A 22,954-nucleotide genomic window follows, 5' to 3' on the forward strand; every position below is an offset into this window, starting at 1 on the left:
GCAAGTAGCATGCACTGCTTTCCATTCCATTAAGAAGGCAATGGAAAGCCATCTTTGTGGAAACTATTAATGCCAAAAAGAGTGTGAAATTAAGCACCAGGCAGATACACACGCTAAATGCATCTTTGATGTAGAATGCATTTTGTTTTCTATTACTTTCACAAAAACTGACGATAAGTTTATAACTAGAGAGCATTTTGTGATGGGATCACATCAGCCATGACACCCATTCACGACTTAATATTAATGTGGGCCAAAGGGGTGCAATCGCTTTGACAAAATGCCCAGGTGGTTGAATATATGTTGTGACATCAGGTGACCAACGTTCAATGTCAGAACTATGTTAATCGACTTTCCAGCCCTCTGACCGCTCAAGGCACTTCAACACTGCATGTCACATTAACCCATTCACTGGTAGCCAAGGCTACCATACACCACCTGCTATTCAGTTAAACACGCACAATTCGGGTTTCAGTACCCAAAGAAGACTTTGAACCGCTGACCTTCTGTTAAGTGGATGACACACTTCCTGAGCCACATCCGCCCAATATCACAATGTCTAATGCCAACGTCAATTTGATGTAGAATACTGTTGACAGATGACCTTGATATCTTGTTGGTTACAAATTGTGCTATTACGTAACTGAAATCCAACGTCTCCAAATGTCTCATGCCAACTTCATCATGGTGTAGAATAATGACATTTAGTATTGAGGTGTAATGTTTTTCGAGCAGTGTGTTGAAACTCTGATTAACACTGGGTTAAACCAGTGTTTATGAGAGACAGTCATAGGAAGATGGAGCATTTACTGTCACTCTTTCTCATTAAAGATTCTTGTGAAAACTGCAAGTACAGACAATACAAAAATATTCAGAGGGTGTTTTAACCAGAAAATCACATTGTGCATAGTTTTGAATATTAATTACTCTCTTGCACTGTAGGTAGCAATTACCTGGCTACTAACTTTAGCTCAAACACAACTGTAGCCTACATAAACCTGTTTAACACAATGCTATTCAACATGTCCATAAATTAACTTACGGCATTATGATGCTTCCTAGAAGATGCAAGCGGATTACTTGCAGAGCATGCACCACATGTCTGTAATGTTTTTCTGCCAACAACAGGAAGTGACTAAATGGGAAGTGACTGAACAGGAAGTGATGTAATTGCATGGCAAGCTAATAATAATATGAATATTATTAGCTTTCTTTTTAAATTAGAAATAAGAAACAACAACTTATTTAAAGAAGACACTGAAAATGCTTTAAAGGCAACAGCTAAGGTAGAGAGAACATAACCCAGCATCTGCAAAACAACATAGTAACCACACAGTATAAAATTCTGATGTTGTTAGACATCTAAAATATTGCCAATGCAATTTTCACTCCGGGCGGCACGGTGGTGTGGTGGTTAGCACTCTCGCCTCACAGCAAGAGGGTTGCCGGTTCGATCCCGGGCGTGGGAGCCCTTCTGTGTGGAGTTTGCATGTTCTCCCCATGTCAGCGTGGGTTCTCTCCGGGCACTCCGGCTTCCTCCCACAGTCCAAAGACATGCAGATTGGGGACTAGGTTAATTGGTAACTCTAAAAATTGTCCATAGGTGTGAATGTGAGTGTGAATGGTTGTTTGTCTCTATGTGTCAGCCCTGCGATAGTCTGGCGACCTGTCCAGGGTGTACCCCGCCTCTCGCCCGATGTAGCTGGGATAGGCTCCAGCCCCCCCGCGACCCTCAAGAGGATGAAGCGGTTAGAAGATGAATGAATGAATGAATTTTCACTCCAACCACAATTTAGCTTTTGTCTGGCGTAAAGTTCTAATCTCTTTTTGATATCTGGTGCCAGGTGGGTCTGTCCACAGGCAGACAGATATATAAACACCTGGCAAAGTACTGAAAACCACTTCTGTGGTAGTTCCCACTACACTAGGTGTCACTAGGACCATATTTTGCCATAATGACTAATGGCTTTTCACATCAGCGGAGAGTCAAGGGACTATATTCAACTTAACTTGCATTGTAACATGCATTATGACAACTTAATAAGGCTTATGTATGTTTTAAATGAAGTGGAAGAGCCTACAAGTGTTTTGCTTAGTTTGTCTCAGAGGCTCCGCAGACTGCGACTCCACAGCTCCGCTCAGCTGTCTGCTGCTTCTGCTGCGAGAGAAGTGTCTATCTGCTTCTTCTTCTTCTTCTTCTTCTGTAACCTTGTGTGTATTGGTGGTTAATACAGCATTATCGCCACCTAGTGGATTGGAAGCGCATTACACCTATAATGGGCTTTTATTAGGAAAAATAGCTCCAATGCGACCCCCAGTGGTAAAATTAGGTATATAATTCGAAATATCGGTTCGGTTAGATATTTGGCTTAAAATCAAACCGGTTGGAAAATTTTCAAATCCCAAAATAGAGTGTGCCAAGGCTGACGTCAAAACCCGGAAGTTTAGCATCGTACTGGTTCCCGGAAGAGAAAGTGAATGTTATTTTTGTATTGCGTTTTGGATTATGTCAGAAAATAAGCTCTGTGGCTAACACAAGTTTATGATACTTACAGGTTTTGTTCAGCGAAGCTTAAATGCGATTGCCAGAAGTAAAAAGCTAGCTAGGCTTTGATGGACTATGGTCACATGACTCTTGATGTCACCGCCACTAAGCTTTCAACTGATTTCGGCCGCTTTATTTTAAAAACATTGTATAATGGAGAAATCGGACTGTTTAAGCTAAATAAGAAACCGTAATGGCGGACTGCCAGCACTCTTGACTGTTCGGGAGTGATGACGTTTAATGTCCCCAACAGGGTTTGTAGTCGTATTGAGCAACCTGTTAGCAACTGCCTTTTTTATGACACGTAAAAGCTTCAAAATTCACAAGTAGGGTATTTACTGACGTGTTTTATGTCATAGAACAAAACCTGAAACTCACTTAAGCTTTTGTTAACCCCAGACCTTATTTGAGGCATTTTACCAAAATCCCATTCAAAAAACGCATTGACTTTTAGACGAGAGAACCAGAAGTGCTAAAAGCACTAACGGAGTTCTGGGTTTACTGGCACACTCTATGATGCAGCAATGAATTGCTTCACACAGATATTCTTGGATTTTAACAGACTGGGAGAGATAATGTAGCATATTTTTGAAATGCTGCTACATTTACAACTGAAGACAACAGACTTAATGCAGTCCAGATTGTAACCTTGCCTAAAGATTCATACTTTACTTTAACACTATTGTCCAAATAAGAAAAGAACTCTGACAGCTTTAGTGAAACACAAGAGGAGTGTGGGAGTGAGATGTAAAACCGAGGTACACTTTATTCTGAAAAGAAAAAAAGCTGAGATCTTAAGTCAACAGTTTGAATCCTCAGGACTCAGGAGCTGGCAAATATGAGAGCAGAAGCAATGGCGTGCTCTCTGCCTGTTCGTAAAAGGAACTGCCACAACTGTCATTTTTTCCTGTGAATGCAGTAAAGCAATGTCAAAGAAAATGTAATCCAAATGAACACTCTGAAGAAGGCGAGGACTAAATCAAAGTGGAGTGACTGCATAAATAGACCAGTTGAGTGTGGTTAGCCAGTGCTAAACATCAGTCACGCTCTGGAAGTAACAGACAAGCTATTCACTATATTTACCCAACTGGAACTATAAAATAACTCAAACTCACGTCATGTCTGACAGGTTTTCGCACCAACTTGCCACGTTGTGTAGGTTCATTAAGTCAGGGGGTCAAAATAATCGTGTATTCTATCATTTTTCTGCATTAAAACAACAGCATCAGATGAGCAACTGAGCATAACCAGTCTTAGATTAAAGATGGTGACAGATAGGCCTGTGCCAATTGGTAATCGGCAATTTCAACTGACCTACTATCAGAACTAAGATGTAACAGAAAATAATCTCTAGAGTCGGCACCCTACTGTGAATTTAGAGATGTTTATGGTGGAGCAGCATGTCTGTCTGCTGAACATTATTAATATGAATATGAATGAGTATGATTTGGATTGTGATGTTAAAGTATTAGTGTTAAACAGAGGATGATGCTGTCATATTGTGGCACCGAGCACAGACATGCTGACTTATATTAAAATAAAATGTTCACATATGTTAACTTTTTCTTTGACACTAAGACTTTGTCTACGTATAGACTGCAAATAAATCAGATGTTTACGACAAACAGTTGGCACTTTTATTTGCAGGTAATCAGCACTAACTGAGGTAACAATGTGGCGTCGGTAACTATGTTGGTACAGTGGGGACTAACAACAAAGACTGCTTTCAACATAGAAAAATAGAATAATAATCACAAAAGACATTCAAGGTCAGATTTATTATCACAAAGGGATATGATGGCTAACATTAGCTTCTGGACAAAACAAAAGTCTCTTTTATGCAACCTTCCACAGATATTTAACCATTAGTATTGTTGTATTGTATGACATTGCCAACCCCTGAGGTAATTAATTTCCAGTAGGCATTTGTCAGATTTTTCTCATTAGTACTTTTCATCGCCTGGTGTTGAGACAGACTTACACACGCAGCTCAGCTTCAGCGACACAATTCGGAGTCACACTGAACATCACATTTCATTTTCACTTGCACAATTGGACAACTGCATGAGGTGTTCCACTTGCCTGAACACAGAGTTTACTTGCACTATACGTGTTAATGTCAAACCCTGCCATGAGGGCGCAGCATGCAGCATTCTTCTGGTAGCAGCATGGATTCTGCTCACCTCCATCACTTGGGATTTGACGATGCCGTTTATGTGTGCATTGTGATTGACCTAGAGGACGCTCTGAAATCCGTTTGAAAAGCCAGAGCTTCTGGACTGAGAGGCATCTGTAGAAATCCAATTGGAATTGCATTTAAAGGAGAAGTCTGGTATTTTGCACTTTGAGCCCCATTTTTGGGTTGTTTATGATGAAATAGAGTGGCTAAGAAGAAAATAGTGACGACTGCTCATATTCAGAGAATTTGCTTTCCCCTACCTGGCTTAACACTGCTGCCTATGGCCATGTGTGAACCTGTCCTAAAACCACCCTAAACGTTCGTTTTCAAAGCCATGAAACTCACTGAGTGGTCATTGGCGTGGTGTAGCAAACTGTGGTTTCCGTGATGATTTATTTGACATTTTGTCTAATACATTGACTTTCTATAGGAAGCCTCATTGTCCGTTGGTAGTAATCCGCCACCGGAAATGGAAAGGGGGTTGTTTACGATAAAGTTGTAGTCATTGTAGTCTTTTAGCTCAGAGAAAGTGCCGGCTCAACAGTGCTGTGTGTGCTCCTGGAGGTAGAACAAGAACGAACGAAAAAGTTTTGTAATAAGTTTAAACAACTGCACAATGGATTACTCGCTTGTAAACAACCTTCGCAGTACGATGTCTTTGGACACAGCGGCAACCTTCTTCTTCTGCTTCTTTTCTGTGTCCCATTACATTGCAATGGTTTCCTGCCGGTTGGCAACACCCACATAAAGGAGCATTAACGCCATCAGGTGGGCTGGAGTGTATAATGCTTCAGGGTCAAACGAACGATCAAGCGGAAGTTTACACACGGATGTGAGGCAGCTGAAAAAAATAGTTCCACAATCAAGATGAATAGTAAAAACACATATGGAAACCACAGTTTGATTTTGATTTTTATGTCAGAACATCAACGAACACCACTGACCACTTGGTGAGTTTCATGTCTTTGAAAACGGATGTTTAGAGTGGTTTTAGGACAGGTTCACACATGGCCATAGGCAGCAGTGTTAAGTCAGGCAGGGGAAAGCCAAATTCACCAAAAATGAGCAGTTGTCACTATTTTGGTCTTAACCACTCTATTTCATCATAAACAACCCACCTCCAAATGTGGTTTGGATCCAATTAGCAAGAATTACATTTTATGTTGTTTTGTGCTGTCCAGACTAAAATCAATCTGGATACAATTGGAACATGCCAAAGAATGGGTTTTGGTTGGCAGTCTGATCAAGGTCAAAGTTTCCACGCCGACATTTCACTGGCGTACTTTGATGTAACAACCCCGTCTTACTCCCACTGCCTCCTGGCAATCTTGAATAAGCACAATTGGACGGTATGAAAATAGAAACGATCGCCCAACCCCAGTGACAGATTTGATCTGTGTGAATTCACAGAGTTTGGTAAAGTTGCAAACGAGAAATCAATGTGCTATCAAACTTTTCAGAGCGACCAACTGCTTTTGTTTCATTTTGACTAATCAACACATTTCCCTCAGAGTGCATGCAAATCAAAGCTCTATGCCAATTCCACATGAGTCACGAAGCAACAGAGAGTGATGGCAAACATGTTTATATGGTAGGGCCTATTCTGAAAATGTGGGAACTTTAAAACGCATACGCACAAGAACTTAATTAATGCAGTCCTCCGCAGACAGTTCCTCTGGAGTTACGAGATTAAACCACTTCATTAGTGTCTAGAGAGACAACAGACAAGAGATGAGAAAGGCAGAGCTTGGGGAGAGAGGGATGGGGAGACGGGGAAAGAGTAAGAGCCTGCTTTGTTAGTGTTCGAAAGAGACACTTTCAAGGCAGTAATTATGACGCAGAAAGAATGTAATTATTTTCCCAGAATGCCAGAGGGCTCAGAGTGTCTCCTAATAGTGATGGGTGACAATCTAATAGACCATAGATGTAAGTGGTGCATGGGGCTTAATTGGTGTTTAAACGTAAGTAGCTTGTCTGAACATATCCGGGCTCTTTCCTATACGTGTCGTCGGCGGTGCCTCCACCCTGTGATCCTGCTTGGCATGATGTGACAAATTTGATCAGAGAAAAGCAGTGTCACTGTGCATCTCACACAATCTGACAGCTTGCGGTAATAAGCCTGAGGTATCGTGAGTACTTTAAAACTGTCACGTTTCGCACTTCCCCAGGACCCTCAAACTGTTTCATACCAAATCCGCAATTAGAGGGAGAGACTTGATCTGAATAGAGATTGCCACGGGTGACTTGAGGATGCTTCATTGCAGATTGCACCATGTGTCGACACTATGAGAGTGAGCACGAAGTAAGAAAACAGTGGATGGCAAGAATCACAGCTGTTTTACGTGACATTATTTGGGTGAGTAACTTTTCCAAATTAATTAACGGTGATTTTGAAAGATGGTTTTGGCATTTCTGCTTTACAAGATGGTAAACAGTGTGAAGAGGGATCTCACTCCAAATGACTTTTCTCACATGGGCAAAAGTGACAGAATAAATTATCCACTATAATGGGTAAACCACTTTGCACCTTGTTGCAGCTTTTCCCAGGGTACCAGTGTGAACACGGCTTTATGGGAAATGAAACATCCTCTGTATAACTCCTGTGGGAGAGCTGCAGTGATGAGTTAAAACGTCTGGACTCCTAATGGAAGGCTTGGTCGTGAGAACAAACCACAAAGGTTTTTCTTCTTTCTTTTTTTTTCCCAGAGCCTCTGTCAGCTCACATTTGCGCACTCTCCTCACACAGTCATTTCCTTTCCTCGTGACTCAGGCAAAAAAGTCGATTCAAGAAGCTTAGCATTCTGATTGAAATCATAAATCCATTTTATTCATTTCCAGATTTTTCATTTTGTAGGATCTATTATTAAAGAAAAGGCTATTCAAACTCAATGTGCACAGTATGCAGTGACATTTCAAGTAAGTCACTGCAACAAAGTGATGGAGCTGGTAGCATCAGATGTCTGAGCAAAGGTTGTGTGACTAAGGCTTATACGACAGATGCGATAAGCAAGCTGAACTTTATTCTAATAAACGGTGTAGTGGGTTACGTTCGCCGCCACCCCCAATACTCTGATCAGTGTTTGACCTGTGACCCTGCTCACAGCCAACTTCTAATTGTGACAAGGCACATATGGCAGATAATTATTCTGAATAATCTGTTGCCATGGTGATGGCTGACCCTGATGGCCAGTGATGCACCCTCTTCATGTCCGGCTCTGTGGTTGGAGGCAGTTTTGCCTCTTTGCCCTCTTAAAGTGCTGGGGATTAGAGATGTACATTATCGCTTTAATCTCCTCTTTAACCCCTTCAATCAGCCTCGTGGCTCCCGCAGAGAGAGGGGACACAGCCGCTCTGCTGAGCTGCATTATGGCCGCCGACAGACGTATGTTTTACTGCTTGTGCATGTTATGAAAGCCTAATATAAACAAGATTTCATTCTCTCAGTGGCGCTACCCTATCTCAGTAATCCACTTCAATCCTCATCTCCATCAGCCCCCCTTCAGTGTCTCTAACTGTATGCCCATGATATAAATACACCAAGCTACTATTGAGCTCTTACTTACTCTGTCTCCCCTTCCGACAGCCATCTTCTCCAAAAACGGATAAACAAGCCTTTCACTCTCGAGATGTATAAAATAGAAAACAAAATTTACTGGTGGTGCATCCCTCCAGCTATCCCCCCCCTGAGCTGTGTGAGCATGAAATATGAAATTGCTCTGAGTCATAATTGAGTGGCAACGGCAAGATAATTTGTTTTGAGTTTGAAAAAAATGTTAAGACTGAAAGTGACTCAAATAAATAACAACAGTCAAAAAGCCATTGCAAAATGCATTAGGTACAAATTGCCACTTTAATATGGTAATCATTTAGTTCAGAAAACAGCAGACATTTTTTAAAAGATGCCACATTTTAACAGTGATACTGATAGCCATGAATCACAGGCACATTTTAAAAGTGACAAGTCAAAGTTGACAGTGGATTATGGCACAAAAGTGACTCGCACACTCGCAAAAAACGCATATCAAAAGATATGACACCATTTCAAATAGTCGAAAAGCCTGACTTTTAATATTTGTTTTGTTTTTACTGAAAAGGATGATCTCTAAAAAAAGATGTGTGTCCTGTCTGAGATGCAATATAAATATTTGTTTCTTAACAAAATGTAAAGCAAAGCCAATCCTGTATGCTTCAGTGGATTTTAGGAGTTTTAAGCATTTTTTGATGATCATTTTGACCAGGATAATTATTATATGAAATCTATGGCAACACTTTCTATGAAAACCACATCTATAATAAGTTATGCTGCTTTTTGTTTGTTAGCCTTTCACACACTTGTTGCACGCGTGTGAATGTGAAAGGGGTTGTCAAAAATCCATTTGTCGATACATATCTATTCTGAATATCTGAAATGCTTTCAATACTCATTTTCCTCAGTACTGATACTGTCAATACTATTTTCTCACTCTCTTCTTTCCAACAGCAGGTTAACACACACACACACACCCCTTCAATGCCCTCTCAGCCCCGCCTCCTCTCACTCACAGTGCTGTCTTCTCGTCACCTGTCTGATTTCTATTAGTAACAACATCCCGACCCAACAGCATTGCTCTGGAAACATTGTGCCAACCCATCAGTCTCCCCTCAGCTTGCCCATTTGAGCCATAAAACCCCCTTCAGCATTGTTGACTATGTTACCATTGTTAGCACAGCTAGTAGTGCTAACATACTAAACAATGCTAAAATCATTTTGCTGCTAAAATGAAGCGTGCTTACTCGCTGGGGCGACCTGGGGGAAGACCTGGGAGTGAGCACAATGTCTCCACAGCCACCAGGATGGCTGTAATTGCCAAGCAGCGCTGCTAGCCAGCTAACGTTGTCTTTTTGTTTTATTGAATCATATGGGTTCTACACCATACGGTTCCATTCCTTAAGCAGACACATTTTACCTCTAATTTGCATGGTTTATGAACATTTTGGCACCTTACATAATAATCACTTATGAAGCAGCATGAATTCTTTTGAATGAATATAGATGTGTTTCACTTTACTAACCACCAACAATGAAACATTATGAAGAAGTCTGCATTATTATAGATTCATCAGTATCTACTTCACTTTACCTAACACATTCACTTATAGCTTATGATAGTACATAGACTGTTACAGAATACTATGAGTCCTTACTACAGCTGATTGTTGATATGGTCCCATGCCTTCTAGCAGCAGTGTCTACACAGAAGATAGAGAAAGTTACATTGCAAAATACAAGGAGAAAGTTGTCTCTCTGTTTGTCAGGCTGGTGTACTGATAGCATGGAATAGGAATCTAAGCCACCACCATCTCTGTGACCCATGACCCCTCCCGCTACAGGGCTGACAGCAGCTGTCATGCTCCACATACTGGAAAACCACTGCACACAGCAAACACATCACAGCCATCTAAAACATAAAACACATTATCATCATTTCCTCTGCCCGGCTGGCTGATGACAGACAGCGCGTTGACCCCGAGGTGAACAATGTCAGCCTATCAAAACAAAGGTCAGCAGACCAAGATCCCTCCTCTTTCCTCGCTCCTCCCCCTCTCCTCCCATCCCAAACCTGTCACCGTCCCCTCATCCTTCTCATCCACTCCCCTTGACCACCCTGCCCTACTGTGCTAAAGAGTTTCTCTCTTCATCTTCAACACATTTGCCATAAATCAATGTGAGCTGAGGGGCTGTAGAAATACTGTGAGTCTGATTGATTTCTTATGTTAGCACATTACTGAAGCCTGTGAGGAGCCTGCCAGATTCCATTCCCCAAGTGAGAGAGGCTGAGAGAGAGCAAGCACAAGTTTAACATGCGGGGATGATTAAAGAGAGACACCGTATGAACCAAACAAAGCTGGAGAACAATTTTCGAGATTTGTCTGCCATTATGTGACAATTACTCTTACCGTCTCATCACAAATTTTAATGTGGGAGAAAAAATAACATACTGCTCTCAAAAATCTCCGGACATCGCACTTTCTTTTTTCAAATAAGTTCTCTCACACTCTCTGCAGTCCATTCTCATCCTTTGCAAACTTCATCTATTAGTCATTCCATCTGTAAGGGAGATTTGACTAAAGGTGGCAGACAAATGGCTGAGGCTGTGCTTTGCTGACAGGCTCTATAAGGGCTTTTACAATACCAGACTTACTTAGCCTGGAACTACAAGTACCTGATTATCTGACAGTGTAGCCAGAATTTTTTTTCCATAGAACACTTCCAATGGAAAGTAAAGATGAAAGTGAGGTGGTTTATTGTGTAAGAACAGGCTTTTTAAGCTACTGTATATTTTAACTGTCGCTCTCGGTATGTATCCACAAGATTTTACATAATAGCTCGCCAGCTAATAAAATCTTCCCAAAAAACACAAGGATGCGCAGATGGAGGGAAAATAATGACTCTGTTTGTAACAGCATGAATGAACACAAGCATGCCATGATTTAATAATCTCACCATGATCAAGGCAAAACTGTAAATATAATGATACCAATAAATTTGAATGAAACAATTATGACTGTAGTGTGATTTAATCAATTCAGCTGTCACACTGTCAGCCCTTTGTTTCCCTAAATGCCTGAAACAAAACTGGGTAGCAATAAAATGTTGGTGTCTGGGGGCTGCTAACTGTATCCCTTATTCTCAAAACCTGTTTATAATCTTTATGCTTCTTTATACTCTACTGTATATTGAAATATTGCAAGTCATTGTTTCAGACACTCTGAACTGGATGTCTTTGCCAAGATTTAATGGAACTTGTGCATTTCCAGACTTCCAAATCTAATCTGATACCTTAATGCTTTGAACAAGTTTGTCCAAAATGAATGAGTGAACAGGAAATGCTGAAACTGGACAGAATGTACCTTGATTTTGATAAATGATACAGAGACTACACTTGATCTTCTTGCCTTTATTTTCACCCCTAAAGCCACAGTAGGTAACTTTTTCAGCAAATATGACAAAAAGTTCTCTCTTTATCTTGACAGCAGTACAAGAGGCAGATCATCTATAAAAAAAAAAAAAACAATGCTCCACTGTGTCCTTATAGTGCTCCCAATGGCATTTGCAAAAATGACGAAAACAACCAATCAGAGCCAAGGAGTCTCTGACGCAGTTGTCATTCATGCCCGTCACTGCTCGCAAACTGTGGTCAAACTGTCAAACTAGGCAGCAAGATTCTGTTACTGCATATTTTGATTCAACTGTTTTCATCATGGCAGCTGGGTCCAGCACACTAAAATATGTTTATGGCGAGACATAGGCAATGCAGTAACAGAATCTTGATTCATATTTGATCATTGCTGCCTAGTTTGACAGTTTGTTCACAGTTTTACGAGCAGTGATTGACATGATTGACAGCTGCTCCCTATGAAAATGACTTGCGATTGGCCAAAGTCTCTCATCATGGGCAACTTTTTCTAAAGCCTGAAACCAGAGCCAAAATGTTCAAAGTATATTATGGAATTTTTCCCCAGTAATGCCAAAATTTATACAGCATGGGCTGGGAGAGCACAGGCCTTCGACTGAATGTCTGGGATTGTTGAGAGCTAGATACTCACAAAAGAAAGAGCACAAAGCTGGTCGGCCTGACTTTCATTATCGGCCAATTTTTTAAAGTTCGGAGAGACTTGAGCTTCCATTTTGCACCGGTTGTAATTTATTGGATACCATTGTTTTGCACTGATCCAATAGCAGCGCCTGACTATACCAATAAGCCAAGTGACTGAACACTGCAGTGTTTGGGAAATATGTTGACCAAGTCCTTGGACAAAATAACACAAACAACTGCAGTCCAATAAAACAACCAATTAGGGCTTTAACAAATTCTGTGGAAGTTAATCAGCACTCCTCTGACACAGTCTCAACAAAACAATACCATTTAGGCAAAAACCTGATAACTGCTGACATAATTTACAATGGGGGTATTGTATTAGATTGAACTGTACTGCACAAGTGGTCATTATGCCTGCATCAACTTTAAGGTAAGAAAAAAATGTGAGTAAAGACAAATATGCTGCCAATTCACTGTCAATGTGCCTGTTAATTATGCTTGTACACTAATACTCATATTATCACACTCCTTGTTCAGCCACATGACTGCTCTAGGGATGGCTACATCCACAGTCAGTCATCCACTTTGGTCTGAAATAGCTCAACAACTCTTGAGTGGATGGCACTTAAATTACTATATCTTTTTATTATTTGAGCAAAATGTCACATACACAAAATAGTGTGTATAACAGAAAACCTTATATTTATCAATGAAATGCAAGAATACATACAAACTATTCAGCACTCTACAAAAACCAAAGCCTTAAAGACTCCTGAAATATACATATACATATATATATACATATATATATATATATATATATATTTTATAGTCATCTGAACTGCTGTCCTTTCAAATCCTTTCTTTTTCTTAATATGCCAGTAACTTAACCCGTGATATATATGTCTATTGTTGTTTGTTATTGCGTATATTTTCTAAATGGTTTCAAGTGCAACTTTGTTCAAGAATTCATGTTCCCCACAGGATGCAGCCCCGTCGCCAGAAGAAAGTGTTGGCATTGTACGTTTACTGCAAACCACAGATATATTACATTTGTATATTTCATATGTATCATACCGATGGGGGTGGAGGGGATGGTGAATGGCATGTGACCTAGGGGAGACAGCTGCCAAGTTGCAGGCCACTGTTCAAGACCAACAAGCCGTGAAGCCATGATCCTGGCACCAATCCGGCTATCTTTAGCACGGGTTAACCACAGTGTTAAAACCTGTGGAAATCTCAAGTTTCTTAACATCCGTCATATGATAACATAAGCTACAAATGTAATGTAGCCTATCCGTGGTTTCCAGAAACATACAACACCAAATTGCAGGATGAATTTAAGTTTGGTGATCCTTCACATTTTCACAATTTAAAATCGTCAACTTCTTTGTATTGTGATCTAATATCTTCCAAACTAATGATGCTCCAATCAGCTGTACGGCCTACTTTATGATCAGTGCTAATTAGGTAAATGTTAACATGCTAACACACTCAATTTAGATGGTGACTGTAGTAAACAAACTTATATCCCCTCACATCAGCATATTTGCAGTGTCATTGCGAGCATGTCAGCATGCTAACGTTAGCATTTTGTTCAATGACATGCCTCACAGAGCTGCAAGCATTGCTACAGACTCCACTCAGGTCTTGTTATTATTGTTCATCACGACTGCACAATTGACATGTTCAAAGTCCCTACAACACTTTAGATGTGTGCCTTTTTACTGTGGTTGCTTTTTTTCTGTAATGTACTCCATTACCTGACAAGTATGTGTGTACATGTGTCATGTGTCAGGTTTCATGTGTCTGCGTGAGTGTTAGTTTCTCTGAGGAATACGTCCTGTTCTCCATGCTGCCAAGTTCCACAACATCAGCAGAAACTACTGGTCTGCAGTACTCTACATTTCCATATCCAATCTCATTCAGACTTAGGTATTGCCGAGAGGTGCAAAATTCCACCAGAGGAAACAAGGCAAACCAAATATAGTAAATATGAGCACGTCTGCTGCAGCCATAGCAGGGGGTCAGACACAGCACTGCAATGAGATGGAAGTTGAAACGTGCAGAAACCATAATGTCTCCTCTCCTGCTAATGAGCCAGATGGTGTACGACAGAGCCACTCCCAACACTTTTGATAAGTCTGATTTTATTTTAAATGGGCCAAGAGCAATAAAATGTTTCTTCCCAATGATAGGATAAATCCAGCTACATGAGCTAGAGTGGGATTTTTTTTTTCCGATATCAATCCATCTCCTGAATTTTTTTGATTGATTTAACTTTTGAATAATTTAAAGGGAGGGTTTTTTGGAACAACAACAAGCCATGGGAGTGAGTCATACAATTCCTCATTTATTCAAATGTGCCACTTTCCCCCAGCACATCTGAATAATGGCACACAGTCTGCCAGATTGAATTTTTGATGATGAATAAATAATGGATGTCGGTGGATAAGTCTGTTAATATATTAGCCATGAGTTTGTCATAACTGTTTAATAGGATAGCTGCAATAAATACATCTCTGCGTCTCTTTGTGCCTCCCTCTCTGTCTGCCTCATTCTGAATATTTGTTATGCATCATTCAATTTTTTATCTCTCCTAAAACTATCCTCACTCCAAATGCTTTTCTCATCCTCGTATCAATCGCATAGAGTTTTCATCTCACTCTGCTTATCGCAGATGCAAAAACAAATCAAATTTTGGTTTCAGCTGAGTGGACATACTGTATTTGTATGTGGGAACTGTTTTGCTCAGATGATACTGTATATATGCTGATATCTTGTGGTCAGTATGATCTTAACAGACAATTTGACACAGATTTTAAAAAACGGGATTGTGATGTTTTTTTGGTGGAGGATCTCATTAATTCACATTTGATGTTTGGCTTATTAAAAGCAAAAGCACCTGTCACTAAACCTGAGAAAATAATGCAGTCGCTGAGGTTTATGTGGCATCAGATAACGAGGCAATCTTTCAATTTTTCTGCATCAAATTCAGCGATGAAGAATACTACTTAATGGGGACAACAACGATATCTCAGCCTTCATCTTTCTAGCCAATTAATGCCGCTATTAACCTTGAGACACCTAAAGGTGCCTGGCCCATAATGAAGCTATTATGTTTCCAACGTTAGCTTAAGCAAGTCATTAGCAGGTAAATATATGAAGCCAGTTTGCTAAGGAAATGACTCCATTTGGCTCAGAGGAGAACCAATAATGTGATTTTGGAGGAACTACCAAGTATGAGAGAGCTAAAGAGCAAAGCAGCTCAATAATGGGCACGTTGGCAGTTTAACACCAAGACGAAAAGCCCCTCCTGTATGCTAGCAGTCAAACAGACGGCGCACTCCAGCATCACTATTTTAACAATCAGCTCTGGCAAGCCGCCAGGCATTCTCTGCATTCAAGCAGTTTTCACTGATTGTGTGTATAACTGGTTTACGTTGAGTCGAAACTGCATTCTCATCCTCGTCCCTCTCTCCTGTAATATTCTTCTGCTCCAGATGCGGTGGCCGGAGTAGATTGATTGCTTGATTAAACTTCTCCATTTATCATAAATTATGCACTGGATTTTCAGAGACTAATTAATTCCCTTATTATTTACTGTTCCATCTACATGCTTAGTCAGACACGTAACCCATCACAAAAGAGAAGTGCACTCCCGTGTGTACGTGATTTGTCGTGCTTGCGCGCTTGCGTGCATGAGCGTTGATTAATGACCATCTGAGGGAACAAAAAGAAAGAGGTCATTATGTTGTAAGAAGTATGCTCCCTTAAGAGCAGGCCTCTAATGTCACATCTCTGTTTGATCGGCGTCACATGAACGGAGCTCTTTAACTCTTAGATTGAGATCGCCAGGAGGAAATTGGACACTTCCCACTGCAAATATGGAGATGGAGCCCAATCTGTCAGTGGAATGGACCTGGCTAGTTGTCCATCAAGATGACTTAACACTGTAACACGTGCACACACTGTGTCTCTCTCATCCCTCACTCCACCACTCTGCCTCATTTCCAGCCCACTCTTTTCCCTCCACCTGCACACCTCTCATCTGCCTCTCACTGGTGATTTCCAATGTATTTTTAATGATGATTTAGCAGGGAAGTGAATGATAAATTTCAGAATGGCGATATTAGAGTCTTCCAGAGTAAAATAATGGGGTGAATGTACACATTTATCCTTCTTTAGAATGTTTTTTTCACCCCACCTTAACGACCCTTCTTGGCACACAGACGCAAACATGCACGAGGGGCTGAATCCTGCAGATGGAAATCTAATGCCTTAGCCTGCCCTGTCTCCTTCTCTCCTTCACTCTCTCTCACACTTTTAGCTCTTCTACTGTGAAACCCTGCCCATCAGGTCAGCATGCTGACACATCTGTCAATACATGCTCTGGGAGGTAGAGTATAACCTTGCCCTGCGGTACCTTCCTAATGTTTCCTACTCAGCACTGCTTTCTTCACATCCATTCAAAGGCACAAAGACGTGGAGGGAAACCGACAGAGTGACCATGTACTTTGTGCTTGCCAGTGGCGCCCAAAAGGGGGGGCAGGGAGGGGGCCATGGCCACAATGCAGAAGACATTGTCAGAATCGCAGAAATCAGAAACACACAATATCGTGGAATTTGCCAAAACGCAGATATCGTTCATCCTGCTCTGCCCTTTGGCGTCAGATGGATTGACCATGGTGAGGGGAAAGACAGCTAACGTTAGCTTGACCGCAGTCTTTTCTTCAGTCAGCCAAACTGAATCAAATCCTCCTAAACCTCTTGGGGGGTGGAGAGGCAGCATCAAGCCAACCATCACTTACATCTCTGTGGTCAAACCATGTGTAAATGCATTGAAAAGTCCCAGGATATACTTATCACTACATCTGCTTCTCAAAATATGGTGATAACACAGTGAAAATATATGTATGAAAATGAAATTAATTGTATTACATTTACAGGAAGTTAAAACACATTTCCTGCGTCCCTTATAAATTATGAAATCTTACTAAATTATGAGGAAGATCACTTTATTGTTCTCAGACGTGAAGTACTTTATTTTACAAAAGGATGGAATGGTTCATTTTAAAACTGCTGAAGTACTTACTTTAATAAAATAAGTGTGGTGTTGTATTACATCAAATTCATTGATATTCATTAAAATTTGAATATCTTCTTATTGAATTGATTAGATTTAATGAACCTACCACAATATTAGACTTTTTCTAATGACAAATGTGGTTAAGTTGTAAAACGCAAAATTAGAAAAATTAAACAGAAAACATGATTTGGGGGGAAATATAACGGAATCTGGAAAACTTAAAACAGATTTCATGTGGCCTGATCATGTGGCATCCATTGGTACCAACCATGTTGGCATAAGTTGTCAGGCAGGGAGCTAAATGACGCTCCAAATTTCAGCAAAATTTTGATGAGGGGTCAAATGGTATGGTGATTTTCACAGGTGTCCCTTGAACTCTCACCTCAAGATTTTTTAACAAAAACAGGTACTCGCTGGGACTTAAGAAGGCATGTTCCCAGTAAATGTTTTGTTCCTTACAACCAACACAGTCCTTCAAATTAAAGCTGTATATTTGTCTTTTTAAGGAAAAAGACAACCAGCCTCTTTGAACAGCAATGAGTGTGCCACCTAAAGATTTTCAGTAGCCCCATCTGGCCCCCCCATGAACATTTCTGGAGGTGCCACTGGTGCTCGCCTACAAGTAAGTACATGTGTATACCCACAAAAAAAGCATGTGCAGTGCACAAAATCAACACCATTACCAAGAATCACCAATGAATTAGGTACAATTACTTTCTATTGCAGCTGTTGAGTTGGATGCGAGTGAGCCCTTGGTGATGCTTTGGGGCTTCCGTGATGAGCCTTGTAACTGATCCAGGAGTCGACTGGAAAAAAGGCTGTCTCTCCTCTCACACTGTGTGGTATATCTGATAGCAATCCTTTGTTGGAAATATGTGGGATTTTGAGCAGCTGGAATATATCTGCGTCATCTCGCAAAAGGTACATGTGCCCCCAGCTAGCCTGCTGCCTGCTCAACGCTGACTGGGACCTACTGTGATTCATACTTAACAACCCTCCTGTGTCCTTTCTACTCTACTCCAGGTTACTCTTTTGTTTCTCTACTCTGGCTCTTATTTTTATTCTTTTGCTTTTATCAACTCCTGTTTTCATTCTTGTTCTTGTCCTTCCTTGCCTCGCCTTTTTTTTTCCCTCTCAAGGCCTCCTGGCCACCTTGCAGCACTAGAAATCTGATATTGAAATGTCCCGTCCCTTTGTGTCAGCAGGAGATATAGAAAGGGGGAAAATGAGAAAAAGACATAGAAGAGGGTGAGGGTCAAATGACAAAGGCGGATAGAGGAAGAGCAAGGCCAAAAGCACATGGGACAGCTGCTGTCATTTATAACCTTCAGATAAGTAGAGCCCCTGGTTTCATGGGGCTACAGTACATGCACGTTAGCCAAAATGGCTCCGTCTGTCTGCAGCAGAAACCTAAACAAACGAACACGCCGCTCCATTAAGGCACTAAATCACTTCCTATGCAAAAAAGCACTCTTCACTTACGTAACAACTTGACAGTAATGGCTTGTTACCGCTTTGATCCACCAACACACACACTCCTCTCACACATTCATACCTTTATTCTAACAATAGGCCCACACTCCTGCGAAACCACTTAGGTTTTGATCCCACAATTCAACAATGGGTTTCAAATATACACAGCTTATATAGTATAAAAACGTGTCCAAAGCTTCAGAGAAGATAATGTTATCATTATTATGATAAAAAAAAATGATCAAAAGAATAAAGAGGATCAGAAAAGGATTCGTGTGTGAGGAGAACATGCCCACTAGAAGAAGAAAAACACACTGCAACATTAAGGCTTTGAAATTCATTATCGTGCATGCCAATAGAAAGGCGGCGTTGTTATGAAGAGCAGTACCAAAGTGAAATCAATGACACCGAGGGATTGTTTTTTTCTTGATAAATTGAAAAACTCTCCCTCTGCTCCCACCCCCATACTTTTGTTTAAAAAAGAACAATGGATTGATGGGCGCACGTGATCACACAAGTACAGCATGCACAGACCCACGCAAACATATCAAGCTGTCTTTTTTATGTTTACTGTGCTGTTAAACACATACTGCAGGAAACACAAAGACTGACATGACCTAATTTGATCAATCTTTCCTCTGAGATAATTAACGTCTTTCAACAGCGGTCTATGTATAGCAGGATGCACAAATAAAAACATTATGTGCACACCCTTGGCAAACACAGATCTTTGCAATCCTGTCAAACCATCACATTACACGTGTTAAAAAAACCCACCTCACATTACGAGTCTTTTTGTGAGAGTTTGCATCTGCACAGACGGCGGCACGCACACATAAACCGACAGTGAGAGAGACACAGTACAAAGAGTTTAAATGCCCCAATTTTCACATGCTGAACTTGTCTGAGTGCACGATTTGTACATATCAATGCGTCTGCCGTCTGCTGTGTGTTCTGGTGTGTGATCTGACAAATGGATGAAGCACTTTTGGGGCCTTGAAAACTTTTGCTGGCGGGCGTTTCCTCGAAGCCACCCTTAGCGGGGCAGGACGAGACAGAAGCTGAGGTTGTTAGGGCTGCACTGCTGCCATAGCAGGACCCCCCACAGGGAAATCACAGGCCCATTGAACCAGAGAACTCTCTCTGCTTTGCTCTGCTCCATTCCACACTGCCTCCTATACCTCCAGCCAGCTCAGCAGGTTCATTAGTTCGACAAGGATACCCAGAAAACCAGCCAGCCCATCATCCCACACATACAGTGTTCACCTCTTTTCTTTCACTGTGATTGAAAGGTCATTTCACATTTTAGCTGTATAAAAAACACCTTTTACATACTTTATTTTATTTACTGCAGCACAGGTCTAAGAAACATATACTTAGTATGTAACTGCTTGTGTCAGCGATTCGAAAGGTTGCGATTTCTAATTCTCAAGAGCTGCCATATTATTCACAATTTACATAACTGTGCCTTAATGAGGTGCAGCAAGTGAAAGTTGAAGCCTCCAGCTGTTGATTTCATCACTTGTAATGACACCATGCAAATTTAGTCACTTATAATTAATTAGCATTAATTCTTTTAGTTGGCATAACAACAAAAAAAGCGATCTTGGCTGTTGTGCGGTAAATATGCTCGCTCTTGGCACGCTGGTGTCTGTAAATTTAAACTTGGCCAGAGATGCTTTTAAGGAAGGAGCAGCACTTTGTATCATTTTTTTAATGTCTGATAAAATAAAGAGAGGCCTGGATGTTTTTATTGTCCATAAAAAAAAAAAACAAAACTATAAATCTGGACCTCCAGGATTCAGACCTTCAGTCTGTTAAGCTAATGTTAGCTTAGCCAGAGTGCAGTGCTGCAACATTTTGCATGTCTGATATCAAAAACACAGTCAGATGCAACTTCCCAGCAGTTTGGTAGTGTTATCATAGGTGGCCAACCATGCAGCTGTTACCAATAAATGCAACACCACTTTAAATTGTATGATGTAATACCCTCCTTTAAACTGTAGTGAGTAACTTTTCATGTTTGCTGAAACTGTTTCTATACCCAGACAGGAGTACACAAGGCAGAAGTTGTGACAAAATCATCTTCCTCTGCTTCCTCATAGTATCTCTAGTGGCATTTGCTCGAATCTACCTCAGCTGTTGGTAAACAACCAATCAGAGCCAGGGAGTCTCTGACACAGCTGTCTATCATGTCAATCACTGCTCGTGAGCTGCAGTCACACTGTCAAACTAGGCAGCGCTGATCAAATATGAATCGAGATTGTGTTGCTGCATTGCCTATGTCTCGTCTTGAGTGAGTTCATAAACATGTTTTGGTGAAGTGTTTGGCTGTAAAATGAGAAAGTTGGCCGGGGCTGATGGGCAAAAAACAGGCAATGCAGTAACAGAAATTTGATTCATATTTGATGAACGCTGCCTAGTTTGACAGTTTGACAGTTTGACCAGAGCAGTGACTGACAGCTGCGTCAGAGACCCCTCGACTCTGATTGGTCGGTGGATTCTTGCATATTCCATTAGAAGCACCACGAGGAGGAAGAACATGATTTTTTTCTCACAGATTATCTGCCTCATGTAGTATACTGTGTAATCAAAGTGATAGTTTCAGCAAATATGACAAAAGGTTATTTTTATGAAACTTACCAACTACAGCTTTAATAAAGAAGAACTAGTCAATGTTTGTGTAGAAAACTGAGCTCACTGGTTTGTAGAAAAACAACATCCTCAACATCAAACAAGTGCATTACCCTTTGGGACTCTGATTCTATTATGCTTGGTATGATCTTGTTTACTTTATAGAAGATAATTTAAATTGCAATGTTGGTTAGAAAAACTGCAATTAGATATTTTCCACAAGTTTTTAAGTCCTTATTATGAATATATGCAGAAAGACGTGTGCATGAAGGATGGTCAAGTCTTTTAGGTTCTGCCTGATGTGCCACAGTTACCACATGTGGGGGCGAGGAGTATTAAAGTGAGTTAGTGCAGACTGATAAATCCTGGCAGAGATGTTAGTGTGTGTGTGTGTGCGCACGCGGGTGTGTGTGTGTGTTGTGGCTGTCATGCAAGCCTGATATAATTTCTGAGCTGGGCTGCTGCCGAGTGTGTTTCTGATAGATGTGGGCCTGCAGTGTGTGTGTTGTCAAGGCAAACCTTCCTCCTTTTTACAGCTTTGTGGCCGATGTGTTGGAGATACATAAACATCCTGACTGTAGTCTGGTGATTTGCTGACGTATTGATGCGAGTCTGTGACTTTGATCTGTTTGCGTTGAAAGTGAAGCTCGTCTGTAATGTATAAATGTCTTTAAGTGCAATGTGTGTGTGTCCATCTCAATGTGTAAGATGGTAAGGCACAGCTGTACTCTACGGTATTCTACCCATATACAAACAGTTCTTTCAGTGCTTTGGAAAGTTTGGACTTCTCAGAGTGTTATTGATTGCCGACAATCCAAGTAAGCAACTCCATTGGGCCTCACTGACTTCTCAGCTATATGTGCGTGTGTGTGTATGTGTGTGCGTGCATGCAATGGGCCATGTGGGGTAAAAAAAAAAGAGATGAAATTGACTATATAGCTGTCAAATGTGGGTGCATACATATATCACATTTAAGATTTTAAATTAGGACGTAAGACTAGTTGCTCAAACTTGATTCACGGCTGATGTAAGAATGATGCCATGGAAACAGCTATAGCAAATGGCCCTATAAGAAATCTAGCTAGCATTCCCCCAAAAATCAATATTGGTGTTTTTACAGCACAATATTACATCCCTCGATGTTTGTTTCTTGTGTGGAATTACGGTTTGTTTGTTTTTTTCTCAGAGCAATCTTGGAGGGAAAAAAAGCCATTTTATAAGAACTTTTACACCCTTCAGTTGAAAGGTGATAATGGCAAGTGGCAACCTTGACTCACCTCAGCTCTCGTTGTTTCATTACCAAAACCTTGTGTGGGAGTTTTCACAGTTCTATCTACTTATAGCTCATGGTAGCCATTTTGTTTCTATGAATTGTCATATTTTTATATACACAAGTTAATAGCCTATCTAATCATGTATAGCCTCTGCCTCTGCTGCCTGTTATCCAGTGAGTT

At 40.8% G+C, this 22,954-nt stretch overlaps 1 protein-coding gene across 4 annotated transcripts in view; it reads right to left on the reverse strand.

The window, feature by feature from the left end:
- The window catches only part of fibcd1b (fibrinogen C domain containing 1b), a 160,579-nt gene that overhangs the window by 134,299 nt on the left and 3,326 nt on the right, over nt 1-22,954 (reverse strand). The window contains exon 1 of one of the 4 annotated variants that reach the window (XM_049604686.1): nt 2,554-2,599. The exons of 2 other annotated variants lie outside the window; for them this stretch is intronic. The gene's annotated coding sequence lies outside the window, so the exon portion shown is untranslated. Of the gene's footprint in view, nt 1-1,042; nt 1,111-2,553; nt 2,600-22,954 lie in introns of those variants that run through there. One more of the 4 variants, XM_049604687.1, reaches the window with a different exon arrangement.

Source organism: Epinephelus fuscoguttatus, linkage group LG18 (genome assembly GCF_011397635.1).
Source record: "Epinephelus fuscoguttatus linkage group LG18, E.fuscoguttatus.final_Chr_v1".
In the NCBI taxonomy this organism is placed as follows: domain Eukaryota; kingdom Metazoa; phylum Chordata; class Actinopteri; order Perciformes; family Serranidae; genus Epinephelus; species Epinephelus fuscoguttatus.